Genomic DNA, 11797 nt, shown 5'->3' on the forward strand with positions numbered 1-11797 from the left:
ATATATTTCGATTTGTATCGAGTTTGTTTATTATGCGAGAATCGATGTTATTCGTATTCTTAATTCGATTCGATAGATATATTTAGTCTCGCGCTGTTCGTCGTATCGTACGAACGATATTGTGCTGTGGAATATTTCATCTATAGTATTATAACATATATATTTATATTATATAATATTTTATATATATATATCTAATATTAATAAATTAATAAATTATATTTGTATCATATTTCATTTATAATATCGTATAAATATATCACGAAATATTTCGTCAAAGACATTGTATAAATTACTACACTATACAACGTATAATATATCGTGAAATATTTTGTCTATAGTGTTATATAATCTATATCGCGGAATATTTCGTTCATGATACTTTATACGTTATATATGTCGCGAAATATCTCGTCAATAGTGTCGTCAATAGTATAAATTACATTGTGCTGCGGAATATTACGTCCATTGTATCGTATAACCTATATTGTATCACGAAATATTTCGTCTATGGCGTCATATAAATTGTATATCGAAATATCTCGTTCATAGTGTGAATATATATAACAGTATCGTGAAATATCTCGTCGATTTCAAAACGATTAAAATCCATCAAAATCTCTTTATCTCCCGGCCAATCTAATACAATCTTCTTCGTACCTATAGTTTCTCTTTTTCGATCTTGATGGAAACGAGATAAAACCAAAGGAAACTTTAATAGAACCAATATTTGTTCCACGATATTTTTATCTTTGCGTCGAAGTGTATTTAGCGCGGAAAGTCGAGTTCAGCCAGGAAACAGAGAATAATGGGTGGATAGTTCGCAGATCCGCGGTCGTTGCCTCGTAAATTTTCGTCAGAATGCCAATGGTATCCGATGCTCCCTCTTCGTTTCGAACCTGTGCCGCATTCGACCCGTTCAATTTGCTCGTCTGCGATTTTGTAGTGAAATACGGCTTCTCGGATTAACCGGGTACGTTTTACGTGTCACGAAGAACGTTCGAGGGTCATACTTTTCCCTCTTTACGATTTAGAAAGGAAGACTTGTTAATATTCATTAGCAAGGACTGGCAAAGTTTCAGAAGACTTTGTCGATAATTGTTACGTGGAGCATGGAATTCTTGAAATTTGTTTGTCAATAGGAAATAGAGGTTATGTCGGTAAAATTTCGTTATTAGATTTTAATTTTTATTATGTCGTGAAAGATATATTAAATAACATTGTGAAAAAAGTGTTTAATTTAATCTAAATTGAAAAACTATTAATCTAATCTAACTTAAGTAAAATCCAATATAAATCAGAAATTAAATAAATGTTAACTTTAATTTTATTTCAAATCAAAATTAAATAAAAACTCGTTTAAATGATTTAATGCTTTTTTTGAATTAGTTTTCTTCTCTGTAATTGATAATAAACTAGATTTCATTATCAATCCGTAGTAGTAAATAAAAATAACTTGAAACTTAATCTAACCTATTTCAAAGAAATGTTTTTGTTAATAATTTTTTAATAAACAACCAAATTTTATCTAAATAAAATTTAAATTTATACAATACTATTCAAAATAATGATTTTGACATTATATCAAAATATCAAAATCAAAAGATATTATCTTTGTAAATAATTATTTAATTTTTTTCAATGTTTTTTCATTAGGATTTTCGTTTCTATTCAAATAACTTGTGATTTTTCAATTATATATAAATGACGAAAATTTAAAAAATATGATATAATAAAATTCCTTTAATAAATTTATTTTAAACGAGTCACAGCCAATAGGTTAAAAACAATCGCTTCATTTTTTTCCTTCAATAATTTTCCAAAGAAAAAAAATTTTCCAAGAAACGTCATCTTTCGAAGAAACTTCACTCCTTAAAAATCGAAAAATCCTTAATCGTCTCCCGATACAAGATAAAAGAAACAGGGTCATCGAACTTTTGCCAAGTTTTATCAACGGGTAGGAAACAACTTCTCGAAAGGAACTCTCGAACTCGAAGAAGAAGGGAACGAAAAGAGAGAAATGTTGCGTTGTTATTCTTCGACTTATCGCGTTTAAGAGGATGATTCGAAAGTTTTTGGAAGATCTTTGGAGTGAAGACTTACTGCGTAGTAGCAGGTGAGATTGCGCGGATATAATCCTGGAAAGTTGGGCGACTGGAGCCTACACTTTTTCCGGTCGCAGTCGCTGAATATGCGGGAACAGTAGGTGCCCGATATCAGATCCCCCAGGTATTGCTCGGTACTCGGTTTCGTCGTTTCTGATGGCTGCTCCACCATTTGCACCGGCATCGCCATCGAGCTGTTCATATAGTCGCTCGAGGACGTTGATAATGTTGTTTCTGTCGACGCTGGCGTACCTGTCGCCTGCGTTATTCCTACAATTCCATAATTTTGATGGATTTTAATGTTAATTATTTGTTTGTTTTGCAGGTGATTCACTTGGAATGATGGAATTGATTGCAATCGCATCGATTGGAAAATCACTCTTTTGGAAAAATTACAAGAATGTGTATATTTATATGTGTATTTGTGTATATGTATTTCATACATGGAATGTATGAAATTCTTATTATATTAATTTTAACTATTTATTTGCTTTACAGGTGATTTATTTGGAATACATTTGGAATTTATTTGGATACTTGGAATTGTATACTTTGTAACTGCATCTCTTGATATTCTTATGAAAAAATTACATTGATGGAGCTTGTTAATAGAGCTTGGACATATTCATTGACATTTAAAATGAAAAATATTATTGGTGTGTTATTGATTTCTATTCTCACATTATTATTATTCATAGCAAAGAAATATAAATAATAAATAAGAAGATAGACAGTTTCTCATTATTAACAGTTTAGTTCTTTAATGGTTTGGATATAAATTGTGGATATGTGATACACAGATCATCATTGACAATGATAGTTAGAATAATTATTAGATTTTTTTCTATATAGGAAAATAAAGTGAAATAGCAAAATTAATAATTTACTTAATACTAAAACATGAAAATGTTTTTAGCAAAATTATTATTTTATTAAGGTAGAAATATAATTACATATATCTATCTATTTTCAATTATATAATTATTTATAATTATGAAATAGATATTATAATCTGATTCTATTTTAAAATTCCATTCTAAAAAAGCAAATATAATTTTTTCCTATGATATCTTCATTATATTCTAATATTTAATATTAATAATATCATTTCATATCATAAATTTTACAAAAGAATTCTATAATTTTAATTTGGTTTTCCAGATCTCAAGAATGATCTCAAGAACCATGAATCAAGAAATTGAACAACTGTACCCAAACTACAATATTTTTAAAACTATCTAACTTATGCAAAAGTTATCAAGGTAAGAGTATCAGAAGTGAGAAAACAAGGGAATCACGTTGCCAAGAGGAAGATATATAAGAATATAATCCAAACTTTCATACGTACCTACGAAAGGATTGCCATAACGTACCACGGCGTCTGATTTCCTGATCATCTTGTACGCCATCCTAAAGTCGAAATTGAATCCCGTCTGATCCTTGCTGAGCCTGAGCAGCTTGAGGGTGATGGAGACAGTCTGGGTCTCGCTGTAGTAAATCGCGGGCCCCCAGGACGTGCCGCACCAGAGGCCGCCCACGTCCGGTCGTTGGGCCTCCGAAATCTGGAGCGAACCGTCCGGACACCCCTCAGCAGTGAACGACACAAATTTCCCCAGGGTGAAACTGTCGAACGTCAACTGAAATCGCAAGTGGTGCCTACGTTGATCGAGATTGTCGGGTGTTGGACGAAGTTTGAGCAAATTTATTGAGATTGGCTTTCCTTTTTTTTTCTTCTTCTTTGAAAAGGTGTGATGGAAGGAATGGAATATTTGAATAGGTTTGGAAAGTAATTATTACTTGACTGTATGTTTTTTTTATGGAATAATAAGAAATGTAAGATAATTTACAAAATAAGTGTTATTTAGTGAATTTATATCATCTTTATTTTTTTCAGAGAGAATGCAAAATTAGGAATACAATTTAATGCAAGGTAATTTGAAAAATAATTATTAATACTGTTAAGCAGTTAGATGTGAGAAAATTAAGAGATAATTTAGATAATTTGAAAAATAATTAGTTAGTTATATTATTTTTTTGATGGTGTGAATTAAGTAATTTTTTTTTTTTTTTTGATATTACAGAAAGTTTGCTGAATTTTCGACTACCACTTTAAAAGAATTAATATTTTTCTCCTCTTTTAGAATCGTTGCAATTTCATTAAATAGAAATTAATTATTCGTTGGTATGTTAATTAGATTTGCTCGCTTAAACTTTCCAATATTCTTCTTTGAAAGTATTTCAATAAAACGACAATATCCAGCAACGAGTATTCTCGAATATTGAAACATAAATATACAAACATCTCTTTAATTTTTCTCATATAATTGAGTTTCTTATAATTAAAGAATATCTAACTATGAAAATTCCAATTAAACTTCGATTAAAGTATTATTGATTTCGCTTGTTTTTTTCTCCATCAAGAATAGTATTAAATAATAAAGATATAGAACTTTTTTTATTTAATTTCTTTCAATGTGGTGTCAACCTGTTTTGATAAAAACGGTAAATATGGCAACCAATGAGAAAACGTAGCAAACGAGCCATATATATATATATAAATTTAGTGGAGAAACTTTCACCCTATTTCGTTTCATCCCGGTTCATTCCATTGGAAAGTTTTTCGTGGCCTCAAAACGCATGTTCGAGAATGCTTTTCTCCGGCTAACTGGCGCAATTCTAGCAATTCGCGTTATTAAAAATTCCACCGTTAATTTTTATTCCTCCTGTACCGGTGGTTCCGCCTTGTTTCTCCCCGGAATTCTCTTTCTCCATTTTTATTTTTTTACCCACCCCTTTTCTTTTTTTCTCTTTTCCCCTCCCTTTTTTTTTTTTTTCAAAAACTAGCTTTCGAGTTCTTTTTCGGAGAACAGCAACTATCTATAGTGATCCTTTTTCCATGAAATTATACCGTGATTTGGAGGAAAGTTTCATTTCTGCCGGATGGAAATTTCTTTGGTGACCTAACCTAAAATTTGATTTTGCAAACATATATCACGAGTTGATTGATGGTTTAATTATAACTACGGTTCGTATTCACTGATTGTATGTTAATTAAGAATGTAAATAATTAGATTTAGGGAAGTTGTACTTGCCTGCACGATGTCTCCAAGATCGCCACCCGGTGCGCTGAAGGTGAGTTTGCAAATGTAAGGCACCTTATCCTCCTTAGGTCGATGGAGCTCCAAATCGTAGGTCTTGCCCACGTCGCCATAGTATGTTTTATTGCACGCTGAAACACATGGAAAAGAAGCATATATACGAACTTTATCGATTGTCTTCTCGCTTAACTCCCCGAGGGAGTTTAAAGACGAAAAGGTTAAGTTTCAACTTTAAAGTAGCATTTACATTGAAAAAATAATATTCGATACAAGATTATGAGAGTTTATTTCTTATCACAGATTTATTTTTAATTTTTTAAACATATGCGTATACGACTTTTTCGATTGTCCTTTCATTTCCAATTACGAGTCAAAGCTCGGTCGATCGTTTTCCGTAATTGGTATTGGAGACTCGATCAAAGAGTTTATCGAGGTTAATTTCGAGTTCGACAGAGCAAAGAATCGATAGAAGCGTTCGATGAATTATCGATAACCGCGAGTTACTCCTATTCGATTTTTTTTTCGAAGAAAAACTAAAGTTAAATGAAGAATATATTTCATATTTAAAACAAATATTACAATTGTTCATCAAGATATATTATAACGATATTCTCAAATCGATTGATAATAATTTTAAAACTTTTTAAAAATCTGTTCAATATATGGATATAGGTTATGAACGTTTTATAATTATAGAACTCTCGTTATCTTGATAAATTAAGTTCGTTGAATGGGTGAAAAGGTTTTACAAAAGTGAAACAAGATCAAAGTGTAATTAGTTTCATTTAAACGTAATTGTGAAATAACAGATGTGTTTATTTTTAAATCGACTGTTAATAGGGCTGAATTTTAATGGCCATTCGTGAACATGTTAACTCAAACGAATAGCATATACGAACTGTGATATCTCTCGTGAATTTTGTCGAAACACCTAGTTGTTTGGTTAATGGGAAAGGGTTTGATTAAATTTTTCATTCAAACGTTTATTGTTTTATTCTACGTATTCTATTTTTCCAACGAAACGTTCGTAAAATAATTTTTTGTGATCAAACAATTATTTTCATTTTTAATCATTCGTTTAAAAAATTCTTCAACTAATATTACATCAATTATAAGAATACAGGAATTTTCATATGGTTATTTTTATTCTCAATTCTATTTGTGAAAAATTATTTTTGAGAACAATATATATTCTAAAAGAAGATCGTGTTCTTCAAAAAATATTGACATATTAATTGATTTATAATACAAACCCATTTCGTTGTGCATTCGTTTACATGAACGATCGATCGATGCCAATCAACACCGAACATATACGAACATAAACGAACGTAAACGAACGTAAACGAAAACAGTTGATATTTCAATCCCACTGGGAATACAACACTCTAAGTATATAACACAAAAGTGAATTAATCCCTTAATATTTTTGCTTAAAATCACGTAACAATTTTCCGATAAACGAGTTCATCACCAATGACACGATTGTAATCGCGATGACATAATAGTAGAAAGATTTTGATCGACGTGTTTCAAAGGAAACCGAAACTCGGCCGCCGATTAAGTTACTTTGGCTTCCTCTATCGCATGCTCTGCGCAGAATTACGTTGTGCAGGACGGCTTGGTCACAATACTAGTTCATTGTAGGGCTTCAAGGGCTCATCATGCAAGTATATACGTAGAATGAAAATTGAGGGTAATGTATAGGTGGTGAGCTACAACTCGCACAAAGAAACACACACGGACATGGTATCGACGAGGTGAATGGGTCGAGAACACAATGCGCGCCATTTCCAGGTATCGGCGAGTCTCATTCCTAATCAAAATCCCCAGTTTGCCTGGCTAATAGCTCAAGCTGAAATCGTCTTCTCTGCATTGTAACTTATCCGTATACGCAATTGGATTAACCGATGGTTAATTTTCATCGTGGATAATCATTTTCACGTGATTGAAAATTTAGAAAAATTTTAAAAATCGATTGATATCTAATTTTTAAATTTATGTAAGTTTGTAAGAAATTTTGTAAATTTTTGAAATATTAATTTTTCCTTTTTTTTTTTTAGAGATTGTGGAAGATTGGATGATCTCTGAAGATTTACAAGAATCTGATTTTTTTCTTGTATTCTCTTTTTTCAATGATGTTAATAATAAGAGAGAATAATTATGAATAACGAATTTTTAGAATTTAAAAATTTAATTTAAAGTTAAAATCATGATTACAATTTTAATTTCATTTTTTCACATGCTATTCTAAAAAATCATAATTTAACGAAATAATTATGAGAGATAAACAGTGAAATAAAGAAAAATGAAAAACGAAGAAATCCTAAAAACCTGAAGAAAAATTTCAAGTTTCTAGAAATCGTTATCACAATTTTGATTTCAATGCACTTATCGTATTTTGATTCATTAAATCGAATAACGAAACACGTATAAATCTTGGAATGAAGAAAGAATGAAATTTCTTGATACAAGAGAGAAACGAAGAAAAAAGAAATATTCGGCCAAGACTTTTTCAAATTGTACACAAATAATAAATTGAACTGTTTGGAACAATCGAGGGCCAGATGTAATTGAATATACGTCGTCGTTAGGTTTAATGGAAGGATTCGGTATCGAAAATCGATAGTCGCACAGACCGACTCTGTTGAAGTATTACGAATTCAGTAGATGCATCTGTTATGTCAAATTACGAAAGTTCCTAGAGGGGAACTGGTTTCTCCGCGTTTCTCACGGCTGACTAATGCCGGGCATCAACTACTTGGCTGCATTTCGCCGGCTGGATGTGCGTGCTCCTCCCCTTGGTGTCTGCCAATGGTGTCTGACGAATTATGGACTTTTGTCACTGTTCAAATGCAGTTGGTCGGATCGTTTCTACTGAAATGTTGTAGAAAAGAGGAAGAGGAAAGAAGAGGAAAGAAGAAGAAGAAGAAGAAGATCTTTCTGGAACGTGATGATTAATAATTCCTTCTGCATTTCTCTTTCCTCAACTTGTGCCGCATTTTCAATTTTAATTCATCTTCTCTTTGTCTTGCTTAAAAAACTTCTTTGCTTAAAGTTTATTTTTATCTGTCACTGGAAGATGATTTTTAAATATTTTGGCAAATGAAAATTTTAAATTTTCTTTTTATATTAGTCATAAAAAAAAATATTTTTGAGGACGAGAATTTAAAATTTTCTTTTTATATCATTGCTTATCACAAAGAGGACAATTTTTGAATATTTTTGAGAAAAATTTATGGTTTACTTCTTATATTACTTTTTATATCGCAGAAAGAAAATTTTGAATATTTTAAGGAACAAAAATTTAAAGTTTTCTTCTTACATCATTGTCAATCATAAGAAATGAAATTTTTTAATATTTTGCAAGAACAAAGGTTTAAGAGGTTTTCTTAAATTTACTATTTTCATTTCCCTCTAAGAAATTTCAAAGAACTAACCCAGTTTTCAAACCTTGCTCGCGATAAATCCTGGACAGGTGACCCATTACCTTCTCGTACCATCGTGGGACTATATTTTATTACGCAATAAAATATGGACCCCTCGAGTGCTTTTCCATTTATCGCGCTGACGATCACGAGAGCCTACCAACCCTGCATCACTAAATCACTCTACCACTCTACTTTGATTTTCCAATTTTGCAAACTTGGAATTTTTTTTTTCCATTTCTTATTGCATTTATCACTGAAAAAAATACTGTGTGAAATGAAATAATTTCAGGTATCATTATAGAAGAATAATAAAATCGTGGCTCGTTCGCGTTGATAAATGCCGGATCAAAAGGAGAAGAAATCGTCACAGTTCAACGAAGGAATAAATGGCGCGCGTTCAACTGGGAAATTCTCTCGTATTCCGCGACTTCGACCAATGAGAGAAACGTATGAGCGGAGATAAGAGAAGACGTGTCGTGACTGAGGATTGAGGTTATCCTGGAAAAGTAAACAAACAACTCGAAAGATCTTGAAATATATATTTATACGTATCATAAGGTAGAAAGGAATGGAAGAAATTAGAGAATTACAGAGGCAAGCCACGTCTTGAAACGAGCTAATTTTCGTATTTTTTTTTCAGATTCTTTACGTGAGCCTTGATTTATCTTTTCGAGAGCTTTGAGAGCGGAAAGGTTCGAGAAATGCGTCCTCCTGTACGATAGAAAGCAGGAGACAGAGGGGAGAAGGGTTGCACGTCACGATATGAGATACTTTTACGAGCGGTGCAGGATTTTTCGCGGGATATGCTCGCCAAAATCGGTGCGCAAAACTCGGTCAGATTTTATGCGTTTCTGGGCATCACGGTACTGTGATTGGTACGAGAGGAGTAAAGGGATCTGTGATCATCACGATCATCCCCTCTTATACTTTTCATTACGAATTTTTTTTTTCTGTGGAATTACGTAGAAGGTAGAAGGTTTTTCGTATTTAAAATTTGACAAATGTTTAACACTAGAGTAATCAAAATGAAAGGATTTCATATTTTTTATTTTGGGAACGAGAAAATGTTTTTTTTAGCAAAAATAATGTACTTTATTTTAGTAAGATAGAAATGTAATTATATTAGAGTGTACCAAGTTTAAAGTGCACTTTGTCAATATATTTTATGTAAATAAGCTAAAAATGTTACATAAACATAGGATGTGTTTAATATTATATGGTTTTATGCGAGTTGTGTTTACTATCATTAAATTAATAGCAATTTTTGTTTAATATTAATTATCACGAATTTAATTTTAGTATTGAATATTTTCTTTATATTTTTACTTAAAAACGTTTGTGAATCTATATTTATATAACTATTTTCATTTATCATTAAATCTATATTGACAAAATTTTGCATCTTAAACTTGGAATATTTATATATTTATATATTATTATAATATAATTATATTATATAATTATATCTATTTATATATTTATTTTAATTACAATCATTTATATAAAATACATATTACAAATTGTTCTGTTAACAATATGTTGGATATTTTTTTATATATATCTGTTTAAAAAAATTAAACTTTTATTCATGGTAATATTATATCAATTAAATACTTATTCATAAGAAAAGAATAATTACACATCAAATTTATTCCAGGTTTAGTTACTTGTCAACGAAGGAACTGAGATCGTTTGACAGTGGATTTCTTAAGAAATAATCGAATAAGGAGAGTTATCAAATTCTAAGCACGATTCGAGTCGATTGAATCGAAGGAGGTGGGAAGCCTGTTGAGCTATCATCGAGGTGACCCGTATATCTCCAATCCGGCGACTCCTTTCTTGTCACCGGCTCTCAGGCTGAATCTAGTTCCTCTGAGGATCCATTTGCAAGAGAGATGTACCAGAGCTAAGGGGAAGCCAATACGAGAGATACCATGCGATCAGTGGCCTATCAACCAGAGTGCTTTTGCAGCTTCCCTTTCCTCGAAGAAAAAGAAAATCATTGGTGGAATGACGTTTGATCGTATCGAGATCCTCGGATAAATCTCTCCTCCTGGAATTTCTGCTATTATTTGGCTTCCATTCTTTCATACCAATTACCTATTCTTTCTCTTCAGTGATTAATAAATCACTGAATTAATGCAAACATATATATTTTTTAGTGAGATGATATTGTTAATTGTCAAATTGCGATAAAAAATTATAATTAATTTTAAGTATCATAAGAAAAATATGAAATTTTAAGTCTATTTTTAATATAGTAATATTAATTATTCAAGATAAAAAATCGAATTGTTCATATAATCAAATTATTTCTATTGAGGCATACATGTATTTAGTTTTTGGGAATTATATAAAATTACTCATTAAATACAAGAATACTACTGTAATTTGATGTATAATTATACATATATATTATATATTGTACATTATATATGAATATTATTATATATATATATTGAGTAATTGTTATATCAATCAGTATTGTTTCAAGATAGATAGTTTCACTAGTTTTAACTAGATAAGATAACAATAATGTAATACTGCAATTTGAATAATCGACGCACTAATGTATTGTATTCATTGTTAAAAATCTGTTAATTTTCAATTCTAGTAATCGATAGTCGATCAAGAAGATCATTCAAAACACCAGTTTTTAACCAGTTTAAATAAAATAGAAAGAGAAAAATCACAATATTATTGTGAGTAGAGAAAACGTGAAGCCAAAAAATGTACAAGTCCCTGAGACGTCCGATTAAAATTCCAGCTATGTTCGATTTATGGTAGCATGAAAGCAGCTTGGTATCCTTTTGAAAACGAACACCCGTGGGAGTTGCATCCATCTCTGCCATCGTCTCGCTCGTTTATCCGTGCGCGCCTACTTTATTTCCATATTTTCCTGCGCGGCGTCGATCCTTGTGCGTTCGTCGCCTCTGGCTTGGATGTTTCAAACGAGAGAGATGAGAAAAAAAAGGAGAAAAAAATATAGGGGAAAAATGAACGAAGAGGAAATGATCCCTGAATCCACCCTTAGCCGCCGGCTATCATCCTTCCTCTCGGTCTAGTCCCGATAAACGACCAGACGAATTTCACTGCCCTCCTATCTGAGTCGAAATAGAATTTACTTGACACGTTAAGACGACGCTTTTCTTCGTTTTTATGC

The 11797-nt window shown here is 31.4% G+C and overlaps 1 long non-coding RNA gene across 1 annotated transcript; it reads left to right on the forward strand.

Annotated features, from left to right (window-relative positions):
• The first annotated feature begins 8463 nt into the window (after positions 1-8463).
• On the forward strand, positions 8464-10839 carry LOC102654793. Its single transcript, XR_001704969.2, has 3 exons — positions 8464-9192; positions 9275-9509; positions 10292-10839. It is a non-coding gene; the product is annotated as an uncharacterized LOC102654793 (long non-coding RNA).
• Positions 10840-11797: the final 958 nt, after the last annotated feature.

The sequence above is a fragment of the Apis mellifera genome, linkage group LG11 (genome assembly GCF_003254395.2).
Source record: "Apis mellifera strain DH4 linkage group LG11, Amel_HAv3.1, whole genome shotgun sequence".
Lineage (NCBI taxonomy): Eukaryota > Metazoa > Arthropoda > Insecta > Hymenoptera > Apidae > Apis > Apis mellifera.